The sequence below is a fragment of the Ornithorhynchus anatinus genome, chromosome 14 (genome assembly GCF_004115215.2).
Source record: "Ornithorhynchus anatinus isolate Pmale09 chromosome 14, mOrnAna1.pri.v4, whole genome shotgun sequence".
NCBI lineage: Eukaryota > Metazoa > Chordata > Mammalia > Monotremata > Ornithorhynchidae > Ornithorhynchus > Ornithorhynchus anatinus.
In genome coordinates, this window is record NC_041741.1 from 33,025,025 (window position 1) to 33,051,462 (window position 26,438).

The 26,438-nt window shown below is 40.6% G+C and overlaps 1 long non-coding RNA gene across 4 annotated transcripts in view; it reads left to right on the plus strand.

Moving 5' to 3' along the window:
- The first annotated feature begins 2,415 nt into the window (after nucleotides 1–2,415).
- The window catches only part of LOC103170784, a 28,454-nt gene continuing 4,431 nt past the window's right edge, over nucleotides 2,416–26,438 (plus strand). The window contains exons 1-2 of one of the 4 annotated variants that reach the window (XR_005660739.1): nucleotides 2,419–2,675; nucleotides 21,455–21,568. This is a non-coding gene — a long non-coding RNA (uncharacterized LOC103170784). Of the gene's footprint in view, nucleotides 2,676–21,454; nucleotides 21,569–26,438 lie in introns of all 4 variants that reach the window. The other 3 variants (XR_005660737.1, XR_005660738.1, XR_003764401.2) reach the window with 3 other exon arrangements.

Consider the following 26,438-nt stretch of genomic DNA (forward strand, 5'->3'; position numbering starts at 1 on the left):
TAGTCTTGAGAAGGATGGGAAACCAAAGAGAGGGCAAGAAGAGGGAGGGACTAAGCCCGTCAATGGGCAGGGATTGTCTCGATCTGTTGCCGAATTGTACATTCCAAGTGCTTAGTACAGTGCTCTGCACATAGTAAGCGCTCAATAAATACTATTAAATGAAAGGAACGGGAGAAATTTAGGGAGATTAATTTTATTGATGAAGTACAAGGCAAAGTCATTAAGGGTAAAAAATGGTGGAGGGAGGGGGATTAAGAAGGGAGTTTAAAAATCTGAAACCAGCTGGCATGGACATTGGGCATGGGAGTCAATAAGGCTGAAGAAGTATTGCTGTCGGGTGGAAGAGAGGGTAGAGTTAAAGCAGGTGAGAATGAGCTTGAGATGGACAAATTTGGCTTGGTGTCTAGATTTCCACTGGTAGCTGTTAATCAACTGTATCGCCATTATACTCCCTGCTGCTTTACCCTTCTGAAATGTATTTTAATGTCTGCCTCCCTCAGCTACTTGAGTGCAGAGATTGTGACTATCTATTCCATTGCACTCTTCCAAGTGCTTAGAATATTGCTCAGTAAATAAGAGTTCAATAAATGCACTGACAGACCAATTTTTGTAGGTTTGCCTTGTAGCTGGGAATCTGGGTCCTCTTTAGATATTCCCAGTCACATAGTGATGTCTTCCAATTTGAAGGATAACTATATTGAATGTCTAAATGAAGTTTGAAGTAGTTTGAAGAGATGCCATTTTGTTCACCAACTTCCTTGGCTGGATTTCTTCCTCCACAAAAATCTTGGATGTGCCTGAAAGAATTAATCTCCTCTGGCACAGAGAATGGTAATTTTTAGACCTGCTGCTATAAGCTTACACCATATTTTTTCTGTTATCTAGCACTTTAATACAAATGGAAGTGCTTTGCAGATCAATAAATGATTATATAATGTACCAACTGGGTGCAATTTTGTTTGTGTGGCTGACTTTGGCACCTGTATTTGTAAAAAAAAAAAATCAGGAATTTTAAAGATAATTTCTAATGAATTGTCATTAAATATCCAGTTGCAAGTATTAGACCAATGATTATAAATTTAGGAAATGTCTGGAAGAAAAACTGAAATTTACCTCAACTGTCTGTTTCCAGACTATTGTACATTGATTTTTCTGTCAAGAAGATGTACTGTTCTTGTGGGCATATTGTTCTTATTTTTGGTATTGGATAATATCTTTTTGGAACATGACGACATAGTAATTGAGTCGGGATCTGAGATCACTTGGTATATTCAGGCTTTTGCAACTCATCTTCAAAATGTGAAACCACTTCCAATCATTTTTAAAGAAATGTGAGGAAAAGAAAAGAACATGAAGGAAATATTACGCGCAGGAAACACTGAATGGGATGAGTGAGGATGCCTCAGAAGCCACTGGCTTGCCTAAAACCATTATCTAAATTTTGCTCTATATAAATTTTGCAAAACTGAAGCCAATTTCAACCCTAAAGGAAAAAAAATGTACTTACATTACAGTGTGCATCAAGCCACAGTGAATTCATATTTCAGACCCAAGTCCAGGCACTGTTTGTAATTGGGAAGTGATGTATCTTTACCAGCTCTACTGTCGGCTCTTACCTCAGCAGAAGGCAGTCCTTCTCACAGTCCTAGCAGGCAGCCCTGAACTTATGGACATGCAAAAATTATAGATTAGTCAATCAGTAGTATTTATTGAGCACTTATGGGCAGAACACCGCACTAATCACTTGGGTGGGTAGAAGGTAACAGAGCTGGCAGGTACAGTCAGTATTTGAACTCCGTTGGCATAGGATTTCCAAAACAGCATTGTCTCTTCCCACTCCTATTTTTTCTCGCCTCTTCCTCTTCCCTATAATAATAATTCTGGTATTGAAGTGCTTACTGTATACCAGATACTGTACTAAGAACTGGGATGGATACTCCTCACAGTCTTAATCCCCATTTTACCGATGAGGAAACTGAGGCACAGAGAAGTAAAGTAACTTGCCCAAGGTCCCCAGCAGACAGGTGGCAGAGTCAGGATTGGAACCCACAAGCTTCTGACTCCCAGGCCTTTGCTCTCTTCACTATGTCATAGTGCTTCCCATAATTTCCCCATCGTTTCATCCCTTCCCCTACCTTCTTGTTAACATCGTAAGGACACAGAGCCTCTGCTCAGTGGTGGTGGCTGATGAATTTTACCTTATTTTTGCATTTCTTAATCCTTGTTCCCAACCCCACTGAAGGAGCTGGGAGAGGTGATGGGGCAGTATCTAGGGATGGTTTAAAGCCAGGCAAAAAATCACCGGCCTGGTCCATTGGACATTAGTCATGCTGTAAGCATACACTTCCTTCTATGACATATTGTTATAAGTTGGGTGCCCATTGGGCATTCTTTGCAACATCATGATGTCACAATGTGGCACATTGCCCAACATTGACATGTGTTATGGAGATACATCTGAAACCCTGAATTGAAAGCATTTCCTCTGGGTCCTGGACCCTCCTTTGCTCAGGAGTTATCTTCCAACAGATCCCTATTTTCAGATGGTGTCGCTTCTGGCAGTCTGGTGCCTTTAGATTTTTAACCATTGCTCCCCAACTACACCGTCACTGCCTCACTTCCATCTTCCTGAAGCAGTTCTGTCAACACCTGACAAAAACCTTGGCAGTAGTTAGGTAAGAGGTTGCGACCTTATGGCAAAAAGGAGCATGGCCTCGGGGAAAGAGCATGGGCCTATGAGTCAGAGGACCCAGGATCTAATCTTAGCTCTGCCGTTTGCCAGTTTATCTGTCTTTCTGGGAGAATGGAGTCGGGATAAACCAAAAATAAATGCTAGAGTCCCAATCCCCTCAAAGGGGTTGTCAAGACCACATATTGTTAGTGCTATTAAGTAGAGATGGAGTCTGGGAAACTGGTTTAAGGGGCTCAGCAAAGGACAGTGACTTTGGGGGTGACTGGAGTATCGGATGCAATGTCAGAAGGGGCTAAGTTTAGAGATATAGTTCATTCAATCATAATGATTGAGCGCTTACTATGTGCAGAGCCCTGTACTAAGCGCTTAGAGCTCGGAGGGTTGGCAGAAGACTTGTGGGAAATCAGTCTGTGAACGTCCAGTTCTGTCAGTCTTTAGCTCTCCTGGTTCCCCTTGCCGAGTTAGGTGAAGCTAAAGGTTCTACTGGTCTCCTTGGCTAGTTACTTCACATCCTCCTGCTGCTCCTCTCTAAAACACCCAACTCCCCCCTCCCTTTTTTTTAATTACGGTATTTGTTAAGCACTTACTATGTGCCAGGCACTGTAGTAAGCACTGAGGTACATACAAGCTTATCAGGTTGGAGATAGTCCTTTAATAAGCCCACATGGGGCTCACGGTCTTATTCCCCATTTTAAAGACAAGGAACTTGAGACGAAGTGAACTGTCCAAGGTTACAAGGCGACAAGTGGCAGAGGTGGAATTAGAACCCAGGTCCTTCTGACTCCCAGGTCTGTGCTTTAATCACTAGGCCGTGCTGCTTCTCTTTAAGAGAGCAACAAGATGTTAATTGGTCAAACTCGTGATTCCTGTACTGGAGTTTCTGAAATGAACATTATTTGGGGAGAATATTGCAATTTTTTTTTCCCCAATTTCCTGCTTGGTTTATCACATGAAAATCTAGTTTTTTGTGTTTGTTTTTTCCCCCCACTAAGGGGAAATATTCCTAATGAAACAGTCTGCTTTGGGTTAATGGCTAAAATATGCCCTTTCATAAGCTAATTATTGATTTAATCTTACATCTGTTAATCAATTAAGATGATAGAGAAAAGATCTTACAAAACAGCAAAACGATATTGAATAATTTAGAGGGTCAATGTGTAGTATATTTAAAATGACGAATAGCACACATGACACTATTTTCTTCCTGCATTGTGCTGGGATGGGAAGGAAGGATTGACCAGTAAGATCGAAAACTGACTGGCCCTAGAATTGGCAACAGGGTTTGGGGCTAGCCTTCCCAAGATTTTTTTTTTTTCCTTCTTCCATTTGTAGACCCCCTTTCCCTATTGGCTACTTTACAAGGTACTGAGTTTAGGCAGGAATTTTTTAAAGGAAGCAAGCTGTAATACGTTTAATTTTCTGTTATTTTCCCCAATGGGAAATTCTATCCATAAATAACAGGGGATTTTGTAATGAATATTTAACCATGTGTCTCTAAATAGCCACGTAAAAATTACAACATTGAGCATTTTCTCAGCTTCTGCGAGAATGTCGAATAATGCGAGCACTGCATGGAGTAGCAAGGGGAAAATTGAAACAATAGGTTTGTCTTCAGAAATCCAGGAAAAACATAAGGGTAAACTTCCTCTAGACTGTAAGATCATTATGGACAGGGACTGTATCTGTTAATTGTGTTGTACCCTCTTAAGTGCTTAGTACAGTGCTCTGCACTTTACAAGTGCTCAATAAATCAATCAGTCATACTTACTGAGTGCTTATTGTGTGCAGAGCACTGTGCTATGTGCTTGGGAGAGTACAATATAAGAGTTGGTAGATATGTTTCCTGCCCACAACGAGTTTACAATCTAGGCCATCAATGAATATCACTGACTGATTCGTCCCTCTATAATAACAATAATGGTGGGTATTTGTTTAGTGCTTTCTGAGTGCCAGACACTGTGCTAAAGGCTGGGATAGATAAAGGGCAATCAGGGAGGATATACCCTTTATAAGCCATTTCTCAATTAGAACATTCAAGAAATGACAAGCTTCCCTGATATTACCACTCCTAATCAGTAAAATATAGTGACTTTTTTAGGAACTTCCAGTCCCCGCTCAGCAGAGTGTAAAGAAACCGGGAAGCAAAGGTCCAGAGCAGGGTACACATTTGTTTCTCTCTCTACAACAAACAAAATATTTTACTAAGAACTAGCCAATTATCATCTTCAAGGTTAAAAAAAAAGAAAATCTACTCACTAAATTATTTGACCAACAACAAAGAGAGAATTTGGAATATTAGCAAACAATCACAAACCAGGAATGGGGATCAGAGCATAATTTCCTAACAAAAAAGCAGTTGGAAATAATACTATTTCCTGGTAAATGAGTTACTTAAAAATAGTCCAACAGCGATAACTTGAATTCATTAAATTAGGGTTTGAATGAACACTGACATCTCCAAACCCTACTGCTATGTTAGATACGCATCTAAGAACTTTGCACTTAAAAACAATACTCTGTGAATTCATCATCTCATTGTGTAATGCATAATAGATGCTTGCTTGTAAAAAAAAAAAAATAGATCCCCTTGAGTATCTTCCTCATCCTTTAATCCATCAGAATTCTATTTGTACATGTGTGCCCTAACTCAAACTAGGGTAATTTGGTAGAAACTCAATGCACTGACAGATGCTTTAGACTACTGAAGCATCCTTTGGAAATCTCAGTTATCTGCTGGAGATCTGTTTGAATAAGCTTTCTAAGTCAGGCAGGTGCAGCTCAGCAAGTTCTGAGAGAGAAATTGTGCCATTCAGCTGTCTGTGCATTCAAATTTCGCTAGTTATACAAAAAGCTGGTGTACGGTCTGGAGTGAATGGAATAGGCTCCAGCGTATGAAGAGTTTTTGGTAATTCAATGGGGATCCAAAAGGGAGAAAGTGGCTGGGGTAACAATAGGCTCTCTTTAATAAATATTAATAAATGGATATTTCCAGTATAGGTTATGTGAGGTTAAGGTTAAACTTCACTACCGCATATTTATGCTTGGGGTAATGAGGAAAAACTGCTTTTGATTGGCATAAAAACATATCGTAGGATAGAGAAGAATAATGATGGAATTGAAGAGCTAGAGTGTTGGATCTACTTCAGAAGCAGATTCAAATATGGAGTCGGTAAACAATGCATAAGGAAAATGCGGGGCATTTATAATCTTGGCCTGAATAGGGTAATAGAGAACAGTAGAAGTTGATTAAAAAAAAAAATTAGACTTCCAAATCAAGTGTGATGGGTTAATCTCCTGGGCAACTTTGGCGATCCAGGAAGGGTGAATATTTGGGCTCTTTCCAACAGTATTTTTCATCTGTTTCCAAGACAGCTACAAAAATGTTTTGGAAAGGGCTTTCCTTATGCAATTTTCCTGGACCATTTATTTTGTTTTCCTTCACTTATAATGGAAAGAGTTTACTCTGCTCCCACTCCCAAATTTTAATTTCTACAGTACTCTACATCTAAGACAACAAATCCAGAAATGCATGTTCTCTTAATGCCTTCTCCAATATCTAAGTATTCAAATTCCCTTGAATTTTTGACCATGGGGCCAAAAGACAATATCTACTCCAGGGTTTGAACTGCGAGTACACTTCAAACAGTAGAGCAGTGAGAATAGATATTTATATTCATGAAAAGGCTTTTCCTTTTAGTCGGTGCATCGTATATTGAACACAAAAGCATTCAGCAAATGAGATTCAGCTCATCTCGATATTTCATTCACTAATACAATTATGAAACTCTTGAAGAATTCACTTTTACATTCTCTTTTCTTTTCAAACATGAGCATCTAGCTAGATGCCAGGAAATTATTTTCACCTCCCTTTTTTACCAGTTCTGTTTTAAGCAGAATAGAATGCCTCCAATAGGAAAAAAATGCAGTTATCTCTATACCTGAATTAGTAAATAAGAACCATAACTTTTCCCAAAACTTATACGCAGACATGAGTTAACCCTACAAGGATTGTGGATTGCCAAAAAATAGTTTCACCAATTTGCTTTAAATGATTGCTTTGGCTATCCCCAAAATGTCAGCCAGAAAGGACTTCCTTGAAACTTGTGGAAAGACTAGGGCTGCAAATTCATTTTCTTTTCATTCTGCTTTTCCCTCTAACTGAAAATAGATTTAGGTTTCTCAGATAGTGGTGGTGTTTTATTTTCAAATGAACTAGACAAAATCACCTTGGCAGTGTTTCGTAGTAATACTTGTGCTTCCATGAGATGAACATTTTATCTTAGGGCCCACAGGATTGTTTGTTTGATTCTACCTGGGACAAAATGAACTAAAGTGGATGAAAAGAATGGAAGTGCTGAATTAAGAATGTAAGCCTGGAAGGCTGCAATGTTGCCATCTGAGTCTCTCACCTGCCTCAGGTCCCACTAGGAGATGAATGGGAAGTAGGAAACCTAATCTCCTTGGATGACCTATTTTTATAGACTACATGGCTGACTTCCTTGCTTCTACTCCCTAGAATCAATGATAAAATGACCTGTTCACTAACCTGGTGATTCCCTTTTCCCTCTTTCAATTTCCCCCTCCATCCTTGACCTTGTCTCACCGAATGGCCTCTCCCACTCTACTCCTACACCTTCACTCCTGTGTCCTCCCACTGAGACCCTGACTCCATAATGACTCCTTCCTTGAGGAGGTCTCCACAGATGAATGAAGCATTGGATCTGTCCCAATGATGGCATTACTTATGCTATTTCTACATTTCTAGAGCACTTTGTTCAATCTCCAGTGGTTTTATGTCCATGCCAGTATGTCTGTAGTAGCTAGAAACCCCCTTTGTGAGACAATGGAACACCACATGCTCTTTTCAAGTGCCTAAATAGTGCTAGAGAAGCTTTACTAGAAGTAGAAGTTGATAAATGAAGGGGAAAAGAAACTTTAAGGCCTGGTATTCTTTCAGGAAAAACAAAGATATTAAATATGGACAGAAAGACCATTCAGCTAAGTTTATGGACTTCATTCGAGTGTCAACACACAAAAGGAAATGGGATTCAGCTTGTTTTGATCCTCTTTGGGAATGCAATAATTTGTCACTTAGGAAATGGTGGCCCATCTACACCATCCCTAAGGGCAGTGAAGTCACAGTGGTCGAAGTGAGCCAGCCACAATGTCCTGGAATGGAACTTCAACCCAAATTCTGTGGGAAAGGTAAATATGAAATAAATGCACACACATTTAAATTACATACAGTCACTCCTAGAGCTTAAGTACTTAGGACAGCTGTTGGAATGTCACAATTTAGGTAGAAATTAATAAGAAAAATTTCCTGGATTATGTGTGATTCCAAGAGGAACCCTCCCATATTCTCATATTGTGAGCCCCTTACAATTTAAAGGTAGGAGGAGAAGAGGGAAGAAAGAGTATGACCTAGTGGAGCACAGATCTGGCAGAGGAGCTGGGTTCAAAACCTGACTCTATCACGTCTACCAACACTGTTGTATTGAACTCTTAAGTACAGCGTTCTGCCCACTGTAAGGGCTTAAGCAATACTATTGATTAATTTACTGAGGTCCGAAGTATAAGTAGGGTGGGAGTATATTTTGATAAGCTGTGGAAAGAATCTTCTTGAGAGCTCGGAAGGAGGAGCAAGTTCAGGGAAAGAGAGCATTGGGGAGTAATATATGCTTGATGGTTTACATTTTACCAACAAAGAGGTTGATAAAGTCATAAAGGATTGAAAAGGAAGACGGAGGCTACAGGGAGGAGTAATAGATTGGAAATTGTTGGAAAATGAGAACTAAAGAAGTCTGGACCAGAGCGCCAGAGAAATCCAGTTGGTCACATTCTTGTCCTATCCTTTCTGAAAATGGATGAACTAAATCATCCATGTGGTGATTTTGTGGTGACTTAAGCAAACACCTGCTTGTTTTGTGATTGGACAGCCTCAGCAGCGGCTGAATAAAATGGTGAGTAAGTGAATGTCATTATCACCCAACTCCTGCTGCCAGGCCAATAAAACCTCACTTAGCAAAGACCGGATTCTGCAGGGAGTCCTGTACCAGGTGTGGAAGAGCAAGGGGCTACTTCTGTTAGATGGTGATTATTCGCCATGTAATGTGAAAAACTCTCTATTCCCACAGCTTTATGTAATGTAGCAATGGCAATGGATTCCTATTCATTATCAAGCCTGGGAAGGTTTACCTACTGTGACAGATGCCTTCTCAATTTCATGTTGCAGCCTCGTCTTTTTCTCTCCCTCCGGAAACTACTTTACATAAGATTACAGTATTAATGCAACTAGTGCCACATCTGTATCAGACTCTGACCACAGTAATCAATCTCTAAATTGAAGTGAATCAAAATTAGAAATGTCAAGTGTTTCAGCAGAGATCCAGTGATTTCTTTCAGTGATATGGCCCCAGAGCAGCCTTCAATTCCCCCAGCATTAATTTTTCATAATATTTCATTCACTATTGATTTAAAATATTAGTTTTACCTGGAGGTAATGAAATCTTTAGTAGTTCTATCTTGAATGGATGCAACAGTAGTAAGTACCTGTCACATAGTAAGTGCTTAAATACCATCCTTATTAGTAAGACAGACTTGTTAAGTTAACCTTCGCTTGGATCAGCAGTTACTCTGGGAAGATGAAAAAAGTATGTGCATCTGCAGTCTCCAGTGCTGTTGTCGGATTACTGAATTTTGGCAAACTGTTAGTGATACAAAACCAGAAAGAGTTAGTTTGGAAACCAAATAGGCTCCATATTATAATCCTTTCCCAGGCTACTTTTAGTGATCACATTATTTTGAAATTTAAAATCTCCGTTTCCTTCTCCACCCATTTTTACAAAGTGTTCTCAACAATTACAGAAAGACTGGGAACCTTCAACTGGCAATATTTTTTTTAAAAGACAACAAAGCTCCCAAATGTCATTTTGTTCTCCTGCTTCATTCTTTAATTTTTGAACAAGAGATGGACTTGAGGTCATTCCTAGTTTAATACAGTGGTGAATTACCTGTTCCATTACCTTGTTCCTAATTTTCATTCACTCAGTTCACCTCAGTGCATCTTTTGTCTGTTTCTAACACTTCTGAGACCCTCCATAACCTGCACAAATAATGAAATCATAGGTTGTTTTGGGTTTTTTTGGGGGGGTGGCGGTTAAAATACTTTTAATGACACAACAGAGAATATCATTCTGGCTAATGGTAGGAAATGTTTGCTTCTTGATGTTGATTGTGTGGGGCAGAAATATCAGATTAAAGACTTTTGTGGGATACTTTGAATTAAAATCATTTTATACACTTTAAATTCTTTCCTATATCTGTGTTCTGGTTGCAGTCACAGTAAGTGAGTGGTGAGAGTGAAAAAGCTGAGGAAAATTATTACTCTGAATGAGTCTGGTTTCCAAAGAAGTCCGGTTTCCATTTTCAATCATTTGAGATCAATTTTTAATATTGACAAGAGTAAAAACGTTCTCAGCAAATCACTTGGCAGTACTAAAATAGCTGCTTCTAAAAGTAACCCTGACAGCAGCCCCAGCTGAAATATCAGGGTGGTTGGTCTCTGGGTAGAATTATTAAACAAACCAGGAAGTATTCCTGGAGTGGTTGTAATACAGGGTATTACTTGGTGCTGGATATAATTCCTGGATGATATGTATTGTGAGGTGTCTGGAGACACGTATCAAACCATAACAGTTGTATCTCCAGACTGTGTGTATTGTATAATGGCTGGAATACCTGACATAGTGAAACACTGTGGCCTAGTGAATAATAGATCACAGGCCTGGTAGTCGGAGCGACTGTATTCTAATCTGAGCACTTCCAACTGTCTGCTGGGTGACCTTGGGCAAATTCTTAACTTCTCTGTGCCTCAGATACCTCATCTTCTTCATCTTCTCATGAGAAGCAACCAGGCTTAATGGAAAGAGCCTAGGGCTTGGGAGTCAGAGGTCATGGGTTCTAATCCCAGCTCTGCCACTTATCAGATGTGTAACTTTTTGGGCAGGTCACCTCCCTTCTCTTTGCCTCAGTTACCTCATCTGTAAAATGGGGAATGAGACTGTGAACCCCACATGGGACAACCTGATTAACTTGCATCTACCCCAGTGCTTAGAACAGTGCTTGGCACAGAGTAAGCGCTTAAGAAATACCATCATTATTATCCGTAAAATGGGGATTAAGACTGTGAGTCCCATGTGGATCATGGACTGTGTCCAACCTGATTATCCTGTATCTACCCCAGCACTTAAAACAGTGCCTGAACCAGAGTACCTAACAAATACATAAACATAATTCTACAGGCACCAACCCCCACATTCTTATAAATTACCATGTGCAGGCCCCTCTCAAGATCACACCTGGAGAGTTTCCAGTACTTTATCAGTCTTGGCTACGGGAGGGAGAGTCAAGCAGAGGGATACTCATTCCATTCTTTCGCTTGGGCAGTGGCTAGAGAGTGGCAGGCAATCTGTTACAAGTCAAAACTCACCGGTGCTGGGCAGCAACGGCATGGGAGAGAGTTGAGGGTGGAGACTCAACTTTACTGCACGGAAGGAGGCGATGGAAAACCACTTCCATATTTTTAGTACGAAATCTCTATGGATACACTACCAGAATGATTGCAAATGGAGAATGGACATTCTGGGAAAGATGTGCCCATGGAGTCGCTATGGGTCCGACTGGACAGCATAAGACAAGACCAAAGGCAGGAGGCCATCCAGTAAGGATACTAGAGAATGGCTAAACAGGCAGGTTGGAAGAGGAGGAAGAATGCTCTTCACCAAATAGAAAGGCACCGTCTTTTCTTTTGATGGCTTTCATTTCCAGGAGCATTCTGGGAAATGTAGTTTTCAGACAACTGGTGTGGCTAGACTAGGTTTCCTACTTTCCATTTATCTCCTAGTGGGACCCGAGGCAGGTGAGAGACTCAGATGGCAACAGTGCAGCCTTCCAGGCTTAAATTCTTAATTCAGCACTTCCTTTCTTTTCATCCACTTTAGTTTAGCAACAACTTCCTTATCTATGAAATTATCTCGAAGATGAAGAAGGTGGAGGTAATGTCAAAGATAAACTGTTCAGTCGATCACATTTTTGAACACTGTGCAGAACACTGTACTAAACACTTGAGAGGCTACAGTACACAATAAACAGACACATTCCCTGTCCACAAGGAGTTTATGGTTTAGAGGTTTCTTCCCCTTTTCCTAACACTGACTCACAGATAGTAAATGGAAATTATTGGTATTTTATTTTTAAGCACTTACTATGGGTCAGGCACTATATTAAGCGGTGGGGCGGATACAAGAAAATCAGGTTGGTCACAGCCCCTATCCCATTTAGGGCTCGCAGTCTTAATCACCATTTTACAGAAGAGGTAACTGACATAGAGAAGATAAATGACTTGCCCATGTTCGCGCAGCAGTTGAGCAGCAGAGCTGGGATAAGAACCCATTCTTCTGACTCCCAGACCTGTGCTTTTTCCACTAGGACTCACTGCTTCTCAAGTATGTTGATTAATCATTAGCAAATTATTATAAGTGGTTGTAATGATGCACTTTTAATAAATGTCACTTTCAACCCTAGGGAAAAAAGAGTGATGCAGATTTTGATATTTTAGCTAGAGTTTGAGCCTGGGCATTTTCTCTGAACATCACTAGGCTTTTAAGACTCTTAAAAGAAAAATTTAAAAATACCTGACCCATAAATTTTTTTTGTTTGTGGGGGAAAAAGAGGATGTATGCCATAACCATTTCTTGAAAGTAGGTAATTAGTCTATTCCCTCTGGAAAGCTTTTCATGTTTTAGAGCAGTGTATTTAAACATTTGCCTACTGAGGTGTCAATGAATTAGATGAGAGAACTTTTTAAGTATAATTAGTAGATTCAAGTCTAGCATTCAAGTCAAATGCAGGGGCTTTCATGAGTGCTCTTGGTTTTCAGTTGGGCTGGGCAGGGAGGAAGAATTAATAAGTCATAATGGTATTTATTGATCACTTTCCATGTACAAAGCTCTGTACTAAGCACTTGTGAGACTATGATGGAATAAAGTTGGTAGACACGATCCAAACCCTGTGAACCTGTTGTGGGCAGGAATCATCTCTCTAGTGCTGTATCGTATTTTACCAGCACTTAGTACAATGTTCTGCACGCAGTAAGCACAGTAAGTGTTTCCACCACATAATTGCCCCGGTCAGATTTTTGAGGGGAAAATAAAATATTATGCTTTGGCACAAGATAATTATAAGCAGTGATAGTGGTGCACTATGTAAGAGGAGGAGGCTGAGAATGGAAAAAGTGATGTGGAGGAAAAGTTCTCTCACTGAGATGGGCTGGTACCAGGAAAGAAAGGGGAGGTTGAGAAGACAGGAGTGCAGCACTTAGAAGTAAAAGGTGCAGTCTTCCTCCTATCCTTTATTTTCTGCCTCTTTTTTCTCTTCCTCCCTTTATTTCTAAAATTTATTCTTAGATAACCCACATAGGTACCCTCAACAGAGCTCCTTGTGAGCAGCGAGTAGGTCTACCAACTCTGTAGCATCGTTCTCTTTCAGGTGCTTCTTACAGTGCTCTGCACATAGAAAACACTCAGTAAATACCATTGATAATTATGTTGTCTGTATTTCAATGTAACCAATTGTGTGCAAAAGTGGGCTATTATGCAAATACGGTATTTTTCATTAAAAAACCCCATTGTTTTCACCAAATAGCTCAAAAGTCCGATTGTATAACAATAATTACGGCATTAAGCTCTTACTATGTGTCAAAACCTGTGCTAAGCATTTGGATAGATATTAAAACAATCAGATCCAAACCCTGTCCCATGTGGTGCTCACATTTATTCTCAGAACAGCCTTGAAAACTAATTAGGAGCCTACGGGAAGCATTTATTCCCATTTTATTATGGGAGAGGCTGAGGTACAGAGCAGTTAAGTGAATGACCTGGAGACTCCCAACTAATCAGTAGTAAGGAATGAACTATATTCTTGGTTTAACCCCCATTTCCATCTGTCTTCACTTGTTCCTTAAATATTTACCATCACCTCATGGGCAATCCTTTTTTTATTGTTATTTTTATAGTATTTAAGTACTTAATATGTGTCAAGCACTGTTGGTAAACCCTGGGGTGGATACGAGATAATCAGGTTAGGTACAGTCCCTCTCCCACATGGATCTCACAGTTGGGAGGGAGGAGGATTAGATCCCTATTTTACAAGTGAGGTAACTGAAGCAGAGAGAAGTTAAATGACTTGCCCAAGGTCACACAACAGACAAGTGGTGGAGCTGAAATTAGAACCCAGGAGGCTTTCTTACTCTCAGGTCCATACTCTTTCCACTAGGTCATGCTGCTTCTTAATAGGTGAGGGATTCTAATATCTTTCATAAATGAATGTTCATTTACAGCAAAGAACAGTGTTTGACATAGGAATAACTTAGATATGAAATAATAGTAAAAGTAATAATAGCATGCTCTTACAATAATTCCAGGTAATGTGTTGAAAACCCTTCTTTTTAGAGAATAAATTAAATGTCTAATCAAGCAGAATCTGGATGATATCTCTAAAATATAAATCTTCTAGAAGAATATAAAGTGAACCGACAGATGATTAAGGCTGACACTGCTTTGCATCATTGAAAGGAAGACTCTGAAACTAAATAAGCTGATCTTAAAATCCTTATTCTGATTTTAGGAGTCCAGGCAAATAAAGTCTTCTTAGACTTGAATTCAAACTTCTTATATTAAAAAGGCAGCAACATTCTAGGTCTTCTAAGGCACTAATAGAAACAAGCAAAAAATGACTTTTTAATCAAATATCACTTATTGTTATAATGTTTCTTTATGACATTTTTAGTCAAAGTTTAATGCCATTGAAAAATCTTATTATTATTCTTATAACTTAATTATTTAAGTAGTATCAGAATAATTTTGTTAATATAGTAAACAGGGATAAAAATAGGAGGTATTTTGAGAATCCCACTCAACACTGCCCATAACATTTTAAATATTGAATAGGGGAAGAAACCTGGCTTGTTGCTTTTTAACAACAAGACAATGAGAATACGTAAATTAAATGAAATTGTTTGTTTGCCCAGATCTTTCTTCCTTTAAGAGGTTACTTGGAGATGAAAAGATTACGTGAAATCCCAGAAGAGTCGTTCATTTCAGTGCTTGAAGGGGATTCAGTCATTTATAGGATTTGTATTTTTAAAAAATTCTATTCCCTGTCCATTTGAATAATAGATATTATTATTGTTATTATGTTTATTAAGCACTTAGTGCAATGTTTGTCATATAGTTAGTGCTGGGATAAACATAGGATATCAGTTTGGACCCAGGTTCTTATCCCACATGGAGGTCATGGTCTAAATAGGAAGGAATAAGACTTTTAAACCCCATTTTTCAGATGTGAAACAAGGGCCCAGAGAAGTTATGTGGCTTCCCCAAATCACACAGCAGGAAAGTGACAGAAGTGGGATTAGAACCCAAGTTCTCTGACTCCCAGGTCCAAGCTCTTTCCACTAGGTCATGCTACTTCCCTATTTGAATCTGATAAATGCTTTTGCAAGAACCTACAGCTGCTGATTTACAATCGAGAGAGGAAGAGGCCTGTCTTAAATTGGCATAATGTCTAAGTAGAGGGTATTTTGGAGCTCAAAGAGAGAAAGAAGTCAGGGCTTGCTCAGGCAGATGCAAAACTGATGGGGACAGGATGGAGGGAGGAAGACAAAGGATCCCACAGCATCGAGGATAAGGCCTGTGAGTTGTAGGCCTTGATGTTGCTTCTTCCCATTCTCTTGCCCATTCCTGCTTAAGGAAAAAGCAGGGACAACCTTGTCGCCAACAGACAATTATCCAAAGATTCTCTGGAGTAATTCCAAACCTGATATCATCCCCATCTCTATATGAAAGAAGTGTTGTTTGGTGGAAAGAACACAAGAGAACAACATGACCTTATAATGTTGGTATTTGTTAAGTGCTTACTATGTGCAGAGCACTGTTCTAAGCGCTGGGGTAGACAGGGGAATCAGATTGTCCCACGTGGGGCTTACAGTGTTAATCCCCATTTTACAGATGAGGTAACTGAGAAGCTTAAGTGACTTGCCCACAGTCACACAGCTGACAAGTGGCAAAGCCAGGATTCGAACCCATGACATCTGACCCCAAAGCCCATGCTCTTTCCACTGAGCCACGCTGCTTCTCTAATGTTGTGGATGCAGCACAGGCCTAGGAGTCAGAGGGACCTGGATTCTAATTCTGACTCTGTTACTTGTCTTGCTGTGTGGCCTTGGGCAAATCACACAGCTACTCTGTGCCTCAGTTACCTCATCTGTAAAATGGGGATCAAGACTGTGAGCCCCATGTGGGGCATGGACTGTGAGCCACCTGTTTACTTAGTTTCTACTCCAATGCTTAGAATACTGTCTGGCATATAGTATGTGCTTAACAAATACCAGTGTTTTTTTTAAAAAAAGGGCAGGAGACCCTAGTTCTAATTCCAGCTCTACCACTTACCTAATGTGTGATCTTGGGCAAGTCACTCAACTTCTCTGTGCCTCAGCTTTTGTGTATCTCATTTATAAAATGGAGATTAAATACTTGTTCCTTCTTTCCCCCAACAACCCAGACTGTTAACCCTATGTGGGGCAGGGCCTGTGTCTTATCTGACTGTATTTTTCCCACCCCAGCATTTAGCACAGTAGAAAATGGACTTCCACTGGCCCCTTCTTTTACCATATTCCAGTCTCGAGGATTTTACTGATTTTTTTTTTTGCTTTGATCTGCATGAGTTATATATAAAAAGTACAACAAACAACTAAAAATACGTTATTCTTGTGGAAATTAGTGACGGTGGGTGTGGAAGTTATCAGAAGTTTCAAAATAAAATTAATGTCAAGTGTGACACATAGAATTCGCCCTACTTTCTGCAGTGTGGGCCAGCCCCACTGTTAAAGAGAACTGGGATTATAGTAAGCAAATGAATATTAGGTTGCTCAATTCCACAAATAGGTGTGCCTCGTATTTTAACATTTGACAGGTAGCCAAATCCATTTTCTGTGATGTAGTCAAGTTGTTAATCTTATAGCTGCCTTGCTTACAAATACTTTGGGTTTTTCCCAAACTGAAAGAAATGTTAGCACATGGGAAAATTGATTAGCTATGTTGCCTTGTGGGCGTGGAAGATTTTAACAGACCAAGTGCACATCCCTCATCAGACCTTTCGATTTGAGCTTGAGCTTAAGTGTTGCAGCAAATGCAGCAGGCAAGACTTCACTTGAGTTGAAGTCTTACCTATAAAATTCAGGTTTATATTATATCACAAGTCAGGCTTGGGCATGTTCAATTTACAGGAAAGCATCAAAGAATCCCCATTTAAAGGTAGGGTGGGGCGAAGCAATGTTTTAGAGAATACCCGTGTTGTTTTTTTTGGGGTGCCTCAATAGTCGTAACTTGACAGAGTAAAAAAAGCTATCATTCACCCAGAAAAAGACACACTCTATTGATAAATTAAGTAGACCAAGGGTGATCTCGATCTAATTGGAAGTGTGTTTTGTTTGTTTTTCCCTTCGAATAACCCAGATAAACATCTCAGTTTACTTCATGGGACTAATACAGACCTGAATTTAATAAACTGATTTCCCATAGATGGAATAATGTCATTATTCCCCCAGAGTCAGCGATGAGATGGTAGTGGGGAGCCTATAATGGACTGCAGTGTGGGCTAGGAAATGTGTATAGAATAAGGTATCCGCCTATCAATATGCTCATAGAGCTGAGTGAGGGATGGAAGGTGCTGGAAGATTGTAAGGAGGACTGAGGGGGAGGGACGTTTGTTTAGACTCCGGATGAGCAGGTTAAAGGGACGAGGGATGGCAAGTGGGACCCTGGAGTGGAGGAGGGAGGCTCACTACGTATAACTTATAATGATCTCCACTGTTGTTGTTTTTTATTTAAGTGCTTACAAAGTGTTAAGCACAGTACTGACTACTGAGGTAGATACAAACTAATCAATTTGGATACAATTCATGTCCCTCATGAGGCTCACAGTCTTAATCCCCATTTTACAGAAGAGGGTAAATGAGGCATGGGGAAGTTGTACAGCAGACAAGTAGTGGAGCAGGGATTAATAATAACAATAATAATAATAATAATGATGGTATTTGTGAAGCGCTTACTACATTTCAAGCACTGTTCTAAACATTGGAGTAGATAGAAGCTAATCAGTTGCTCTCCCTCATGGGGCTCACACCCTTAATCCCCATTTTAAAGTTGAGGTAATTGAGGCACAGAGAAGCAAAGTGACTTGCCCAAGGTCACACAGGAGACAGGTGGCAGAGTCGGGATTAGAAACCATGACCTTCTGATTTCCAGGCCTGTGCTCTAACCACTAGGTCTCAGGCTTCTCCTAACTTACACAGCTTATAGTGTTCTAAAGGCCAGAAGTGTTTGTGTAGCTTCCAAAGAAGCCTTAGACACTGGGAGAATCTAACTTTTTCTTTTCCTATCACTACAGTAGGAGAATGCTTAATTCACTGGCAGTGGAAATTGCTCAGTTGACAGGAAAGGTTGTCCAGTGCTTGGGAACTACTTCTGAGGGTCAATGCTTTTCTTGATGATGAAGAGAATAGCCAAACAGATCTTCCTTAATTAGCCTAGCAGGCTTCATTCCCTGAATTCTGATTATTTTCCACATGCTTCTGAGGTTGTGTTTCTAACTTGGTTGTTTCATTGCCTTATATGAATTATTTGGCACCATATACGGAAGAGGGGGAAAACTGAAAATATTAGCAACCTACTACATCTTCAGGCTGTCAAAGTTTCCTTGCTCTGCAGATGACTGTAATTTTCTAGGCAGGATCATGTTATGTAAATACTTTCCATGAAACAATCAGCTATTGGGAAAGGAAGAGAAAAGTGAATTTTCAGGTACTACTTTCTCCAAATAGCCACTCTTTTTACTGAGAGTCAGGTAAAATATTGAGAGATGAATAACATGTTTTGACAGTGTTCCTCATAGGATGTACTCATAATGGAGATTGGCGGTCAGCGTAGCACCAGTTTCGTTAGTCAGAAAAAAAAATATCCCCACTGCACTTCTTTCTACAGATTTTCTGTCAAAGAATGTCTTTAATTGTTCCAGAAATATTTGAAATGGGAAAATGAAAGAAACCACATTTATTTTAATACTTTGCTTACTCAAAATGGCCTCCTTTTTTTAACACCCATGCATTTGAACCACACCATTATTTTTATTATCTCTGTATTTTTGTTTGCATGGTACTACATTTTAAGAAGCATCTGAAATTCACAAGACAGGAATGGCCAGACTAATTGACAGTAATTGACAGTTCCTCTGTGGCTATCGCAAAGGGGAAACTGGAGGAGGAGGATAAGATGGAACACAATTCAATTTGTATTTCTGGGATTTAGCAGAAACCTAAGATCCTGCCATTGTAGGTATCAGAGTGATGATTCGATGAAACGTCTCTAGAAAACCAATCTTCAAAATGTTTAGAATGGTGGTATTCATGTAAGTGAGGGTTTCTATTAATAATCTGATGGCCTCTTTCCCACATTATCAGCTACCTTCGATGCCAGGATGAGATCTGTATGGTCCTGGAGGAAAGGTCACTGATGGTGTTTTAATTTTCTAAAGAGGAGTATTCTATGGCAAAGAACTTCAGGGAAGGCTTAGGATTCCTTTGATTTCCTGAGGTGAAGTGAACAATGGAACACCTGAGGAGATGGTCTTGCCACAAGCTCGTGCAAGGAGAGTCTTAGATTAAACTTCTTTCTACCTGGAGGATATTTAGTTCATCTCGACTAACTTGATGGGACTTGATGAGGAGGGTATTTTTCAGTTTAGCCTTTGATTATGATGATCAGTCCTTTTAAACCTCAAATCATGAGGTTTAATAGTATGTAGTCCTGTTTTGCCTATTAACTTCCTGTTATAATTGTTTCCATAATGTGTGTAATTGCTAACTTTCAGTGAGCCTTTACTTTGGTTAGCCTGTTGTTGCTGTCCCATCTAGAGAGGACAAATGTGTGTGGGCGAAGGGAAGTATAAAGGCTTCCAGCTGATTTAACAATAAATATTTCTAGTTTACCACACACATTCACCACCTTAATGTTATGAGATTAGCTATTTCTGTATTCTACCTGAAACCCATGAAAAAAGCACTCTGCTCTTTAATAAGATTAATCGTGCTATTTAAGTGCCAAACACTGTAAAAAACACTGGATTAGTTGCATGGACAAGTCAGGTCTGGCACAGTCCTCATCCCAAATGGGGTTCGTGGGACAAAGAACAGGTTTTGAATCCCCATTTTAAAGTTGAGGAAACTGAGGCACAGAGAAGTTGTGATTGCCAATTGACTGCTGTGTGATCTTGGGCCAGTCAGCATTAGAACCCGAGTCCTCGGACTCCAAGGCCTGTGCTCTTTCCAATGGCCCACACTGCTTTTTGTGGACTTCGTGCCCCCTCATCTCATTCATTATTCAGTGGCACTTCATTTAACACTTACTTTGTGCAAAACACTGTTCTAAGCACTTTGGAAAAGTACAATAAATGATAAAGAAGATGTGGTTCCTGGCCCTCAAGACAGGCTGTAATAGAAGGTGTGTACTTTAAAACCTTTCCAAATAGTCCTAGCTAAAAGGCTGGCAAGAGTTTCAGAAAGTACCAGAATGAGCCAGAATCTGGCGATGGCTGGAACCCATCTGCTATGTGATCTTGGGCAAGACACTTCACTTTGCTGTTCCTCCATTACCTCATCTGTAAAATGGGGATAAAGACTGTGAGTCCCACGTGGGCCAGGGATTGTGTCCAATCTGATTAGCTTGTATCTACCCCAGTGCTTAGAACAGTGCTTAACACATAGCAAGTGCTTAGCAAATACTATTATCATCATCATCAACCCCTTGGGGGGCGCGGTGGAGCGCCTCACAGGACAGAGCAAAAACCTACTTGCCAGAAACTTAACCAGTTTGTTTCCTGTCAACTCTGCAGATTTCGGGCAGCAGGGTCAGAGTCAGTCAGTCAATCGAATTTCTTGAGCACTTACTGTGTGCAGAGCACTGTCCTGAGCACTTGGAAGAATTCAATAAAACAATATAAGAGACACATTCCCTGCCTACAATGAGCCTACAGTCTATAGGGGGATACAGACATTAATGTAAAGAAATTATGGATACATAAGTGCTGTGGGGCTGAGAGAGGGGTGAATAAAGGAAGCAAGTCAGGGAGACACAGAAGGGAGTAGAAAAAAAAGAAAGGAGGGCGTAGTCAGGGAAGGCCTCTTGGAGATGTGCCTTCAATCAGGCTTTGAAGGTGGGGAGAGTCACTATGTGTCAGACACGAAAAGGGAGGGCATTCCAGACAAGAGGCAGGACGTGAGCGAGAGGTCGGAGGCGAGATAGATGAGATCAAGGTATAGGAAGGGAGGTTGGCATTAGAGGAGCAAAGTGTGCGGGCTGGGTCGTAGTAGGAGAGTGGTGCGGTAGGAGGGGGCAAGGTGGCCGAGTGCTTTAAAGCCGGTGGTAAAGAGTTTCTGTTTGTGGTGGAGGTGAATGGGCAATCGCTGGCGGTTCTTCAGGAGTGGAGAAATATGAACTGAACATTTTTGTAGAAAAAGGAGGTAGGGATGATGTCTTATTGATTTTCTTGCAATTACCCCACAGGATAGTATAGTACCCTGCCCCTTGGACTACTAAATAAATATAGTAATCATGATAATAACAATGTTACCTTCAATTATAACCATAGGAACTGATGATTGGGGGAAAAAGGACAAAGCCCAGGGACACTTCATTGCCCGCTGAGAGGAGGATGTGCCCATCTAATTTTAAGCTTCAGGAAAGACTCATGCTACTTCCTAAGGTTTGATGAACACCATGACAAAAACAGCCTGGAGGATGTGCAGTATCTCTCTCTCCTCCTCCCTCCCCTGCCCTCTCCTCCTCTCTTCCTTCTCTTCTCTCTCTGTCCCTCCCCACCCCCCCCCGCCCCCCGGCCACCTCCTTTCTATTCTCTGCTCTAAAACTCTCACCATGCCCCCTTTCAAGTGAGGAATCCCAGCCTGGTGCTCCTAGAATTCATGGCAGCCTGAAATCCTGTTCGTGAACATGCTGCAAATCGATATCCCTGCAAGGGAAACCTGGCTAGGAACGCTGGGGCACTCTGTACTCCCTGAGATGATGGGCTGGGTTCGAATCCCAGCTCTGCCACCCGTCTACTGGGTAACCTTAGGCAAGACACTTAACCTCTGTTTGCCCCAGTAACCTCATCTATAGATTGGGGATTCAATAGCTGTTCTCTCTCCTTCTTAGACTCTGAACCCTATATGGGATCTGATTATCTTGTATCTACCCCAGCGCTTTAGTATAGTGCTTGGCGCATAGTAAGTGCTTAACAGATGTTATGATGGTTATTATTTTCATTACTATTATCGTCTTCTTGGTCTTCAGTGCTAGCTCCCTTTTCTTAAAGTAACAGAGCCATCGTTCCTCCATTTCAACCAATGCACTTGCTCAGTTTTAATAATTGGACTCAAGCAGGATTTTGACCTCCTTTTGGAGAATTATTCCCTTTGGACTTTTCGGTGTGATCGTCAGAGTTTAAATATCATTGTTCTGAAGGTATTCACAGTCAGATATAGACTCTGAATCTGGGACTCAGATTTCTCAGGATTAAAACATTTCAGGAGGAATTCTGCTTGACTTCTATGAGATTATCATGATTTTGTTTTATCTGTTTTACTTTGGCAAAACCACTTTTCTGTTTGCAACATTCTTTTTGTCCTCTTCGGTTTTTAATGTGTGTTCCAGTTATGTATCAGCACAAATAAATTTAGCAATAAAGTTAACTTCTCTGGGCCTGTTTTAGAAAACTTTTTATAGCTACTGTTCCTATAAATAAGGGCTGGCCCTAGAGAATAAGCGACAGAAGCCGATCCTGCTTTGGCCAAAGAATGTAGTAGATTAGCTAGTAGGTTTTCATTGACTCTATATTTGGTGACGAATATAGTAATGTTCATTTGTGAAAGTATGTTCAGTTTACTTCGACTTCATTCTAGGTTTAGTCTGGACATTTTTGAACAAAATGTACTCCAGTAGATTTAGGAGTCAAGTGTTCAGAATTTCTATTCATTATAGTTTTAGAGGTAAACAACAGAGATTGGTGATGAATGTAAATAATAGTGATTATCATCATTTTTATATTTGTTATATACTTACTATATGCCAAGCACTGTACTAGGTGCTGAGGTAAATACAAGATAATCAGATTGGACACAGTCCCTGTCCCAAATAGGGCTCACAGTCTAAGGAATTAGGGGAACAGGTATTTAACCCCCATTTTATAGATGAGGAAACTGAGGCACAGAAGATTTAAGTGACTATAGAGCAGCCAAGAAATAGTCCACACTCAGACGCTCAAGATGTAACAAAAATAAAGTTGAGATTGATTAATTTTCCATAGGCCTGTTGAATTTCTATCAAAGATATTTCAAACAGTTAATTGTATTCTGCCTCTAATTTCTCCTTCCCTTCTATGGTAAAAATAATGATAATAACTGGTATAAAGTGCTTGCTGTGTGGCAATCACTATACTAAGTCCTGGGATAGATACAAGGTAATTGGTTGACAGAGAAGTGAAGTGATTTGTCCAAGGTCACACAGCAGACATGTGGAAGAGCCAGGATTAGAACCCAGATCCTTCTGACAACCAGGCCCATACTCTATCCACTAAGTCACACTACTTCGATGGGATGGTGTTTGTGTGAGAGAGCTCCTGGACACCCGGTACAGGCAAATTCTTGGGTCCAGTCAGCCTAGAGATATGGGACCAGTAGGAGGCAATCACTGGGAGAAGGAGAAAAAGAGTAGCATCAGTCATTTCAGGTAAGGCCGGTGTAATTTGTGTAGAACAGATAAACCAGATGCTGACCTGGCAGCATGGCTCAGTGGAAAGAGCCCGGGCTTGGGAGTCAGAGGTCATGAGTTCGAATCCTGGCTCTGCCACTTGTCAGCTGTGTGATTGTGGGCAAGTCACTTAACTTCTCTGTGCCTCCGTTCCCTCATCTGTAAAATGGGGATGAAGACTGTGAGCCTCATGTGGGGCAACCTGATGACCCTGTATCTCCCCCAGCGCTTAGAACTGTGCTCTGCACATAGTAAGCGCTTAACAAATACCAACATCATTATAACTACCTACAAGGCTCTACTAAAGAATGGAAACATCAGTTGTGGAAGGAGTCAAATTTGAGTGTCCAAAGTAGAAGTTCTGAGATAACAGAATTAAAAGTTATTTCATTTTCAGTAGCTTCAGGCCACCTATTATATTCTGTGTGAAAAGAGAAAGTACGAAAGCAAATAGGTGTAATAAATGAAACTGGGGACGTTTAAAAGAAGATTATCGTGCTTTAGTTTTAGAAGTAGCTCCTGTTAAATGTCTTTCCGTTTAAGATTTCAGTGGGCTTTTATGTATATTTAACATATAATTCACTGATCCTATCTATGGAGATGCAGTATTGCGACTACTTTTGAAGAGTAGCCTTTCAAATAAAATTGTTATAATTGTTGTAGCTATTATTGACGGCTTGAAAGGCATTCTGTTTTTCCGGAGGACAAAGGGTTTAGTTAAGACTGCAGTAAGAACACATTGCAACTGAAGCTTGTTTCCCCTGGGGACTCGCTTCCCTTTTAGGTTTTAATTTCCACAGCCCCAAAGATGCCACAGTTTCTGGGGCTGAAGAAGGAGGCTTAAGGAATGTTCTAGTTTTCTTAATATGGAACAAGAGCTGTTATAATTGAACATAAATGCTTAAAAAGGATGCAGGAGAAGACACGGTTTCAGTTGTGCCCTCTCAGCGTTTTGATGGGCCAGATCTGAACTTCTGCCAAAGAGTTTTGTGCTTCAGAATGAAAGGACACACAGTTGCACAGGTGGATGTGTGTGTTTGTGTATTCCACCTACCTTTAAGCCGAGATTGCTGCCTCTCGAATGTTTATCTCATCATAATCATCCACGCCTTGGCAAGCTCCCCGCTGGACTTTGGAAATATGAATAGTGTGATGCTACTTTGTAAAGCTATCTGAGACCTTCAAATAGTGCAGAATTCAGCTGTCACTCACACAGAACCCCTTTCAACGATGCTCCATAATCTGCCCTGAGGTTGCATAGCTATTAGCTTTGAGCTTTTAATCACTTCAGAGCAATCATCTTTCAAATGTATCGTGGGATGCCTGAATAATAAAAATAATAATAATTGTATTTGTTAAGCACTTACTACAGGCCAAGCGATGAACTAAGCACTCTTTTATGTATTTATGTGCTTATTATGGCGTCAGACACTGTATTAAGCAGTGGGGTAGATACAAACTAATCAGGTTGGACACATTCCATGTCTCACATGGGACTCACCTTCAACTGTAAAATGGGGAATAAGGCCATAACCGAGGCAGAGAGAAGTTAAGTGCCTTGCTCGAAGTCTCACAGCAGACAAGTGGCAGAGACAGGATTAAAACCCAGATCCTTTCAACTCCCTGGCCAGTGCTCTATCCACTTGGAAATGCCACTTGTCTGTATATAGAACTGGCTCTAGACCCTGAGGAGAGAGAGAGAGGCAGGCATTGAGGCTACCCCATACCCCTCTTCTCCTTCTTCCCTCTCCTTCAGCAAGCAGAACTACCCTGCCCACAATGACCAAGAAGTGGGCAGAGGTCACTTTTAAGGAAAGGACAGACAACCTTCCAAGGCAGCAAAGACGAATGTAGATTGAAAGATCAGCGCACAAAGGTCACTGTCCAGATGCGGGTCACAAAGTTTACAATAGGCAACTCGGAAGCAGTAATGACTTCCTTGAGATCCTCTCTGGAATCGGCCCCAACTTTCAGCCTGGACTGAGAGGCCTTGGAACAAACTCCAGGGTGTTTATTGGGCAGTGCTTCCATTCACATATTTCCACCTTCCATTCCCACTCTCAGTTTAAGGCCCAGCTTGGGGTAAGGACTGGGGCGATTGCCTAACCTGTTTCTCCATCTCTTATATATCATTTTCAGATACATTGCTTCACTGTGGCAAAATGTAGGTGGACATTTCTTTCTTTATGGTATTTGTTAAGCACTTTCTATGTTCCAGGCTCTGTTCTGAGCACTGGGGTAGATACAAGCTAATCTGGTTGGACCCATTCCCTGTCCCACATGGGGCTCATAGTCTTAAACCCCATTTAGAGATGAGGTAACTGAAGCCCAGAAAAGTGAAGCGACTTGCCCATGGCCACAGAGCAGACAAGAGGCAGAGCCAGGATTAGAATTCAGGTCCTTCTGACTCCCAGACCTATGCTTTATCCACGTAGGCCATGGGGCTTCTCTTCGTTTTGATTTTTTTTCCACTTCATGGAAAAACAAAGTCTTCAAAAGCTTCTTTACTCCTCATAATAAAACAGAGAATGAAGCAAGAATGTGCCTTGATTAATGAATACACAGATCGATCATTGGTATCGACTGAACATTTACTATGTGCCGAGCATTGTGCCAAGCACTTGGAAGAGTACAATACACATGCAGGAGAGTTTCCAGTTCATCTGGTTGTTCATCTTTTGTGTCTTGCAGCTGGCCTGAAGCCATGTTGATCTTTCTGAATATGCTTATGGATAGTAATAACAGCATTGCTTAAACACTTACTATATGAAGAGCACTGTTCTAAGAGCTTGAGAAGAGTACACAGAGTTATTAGACACTTTCCCTGT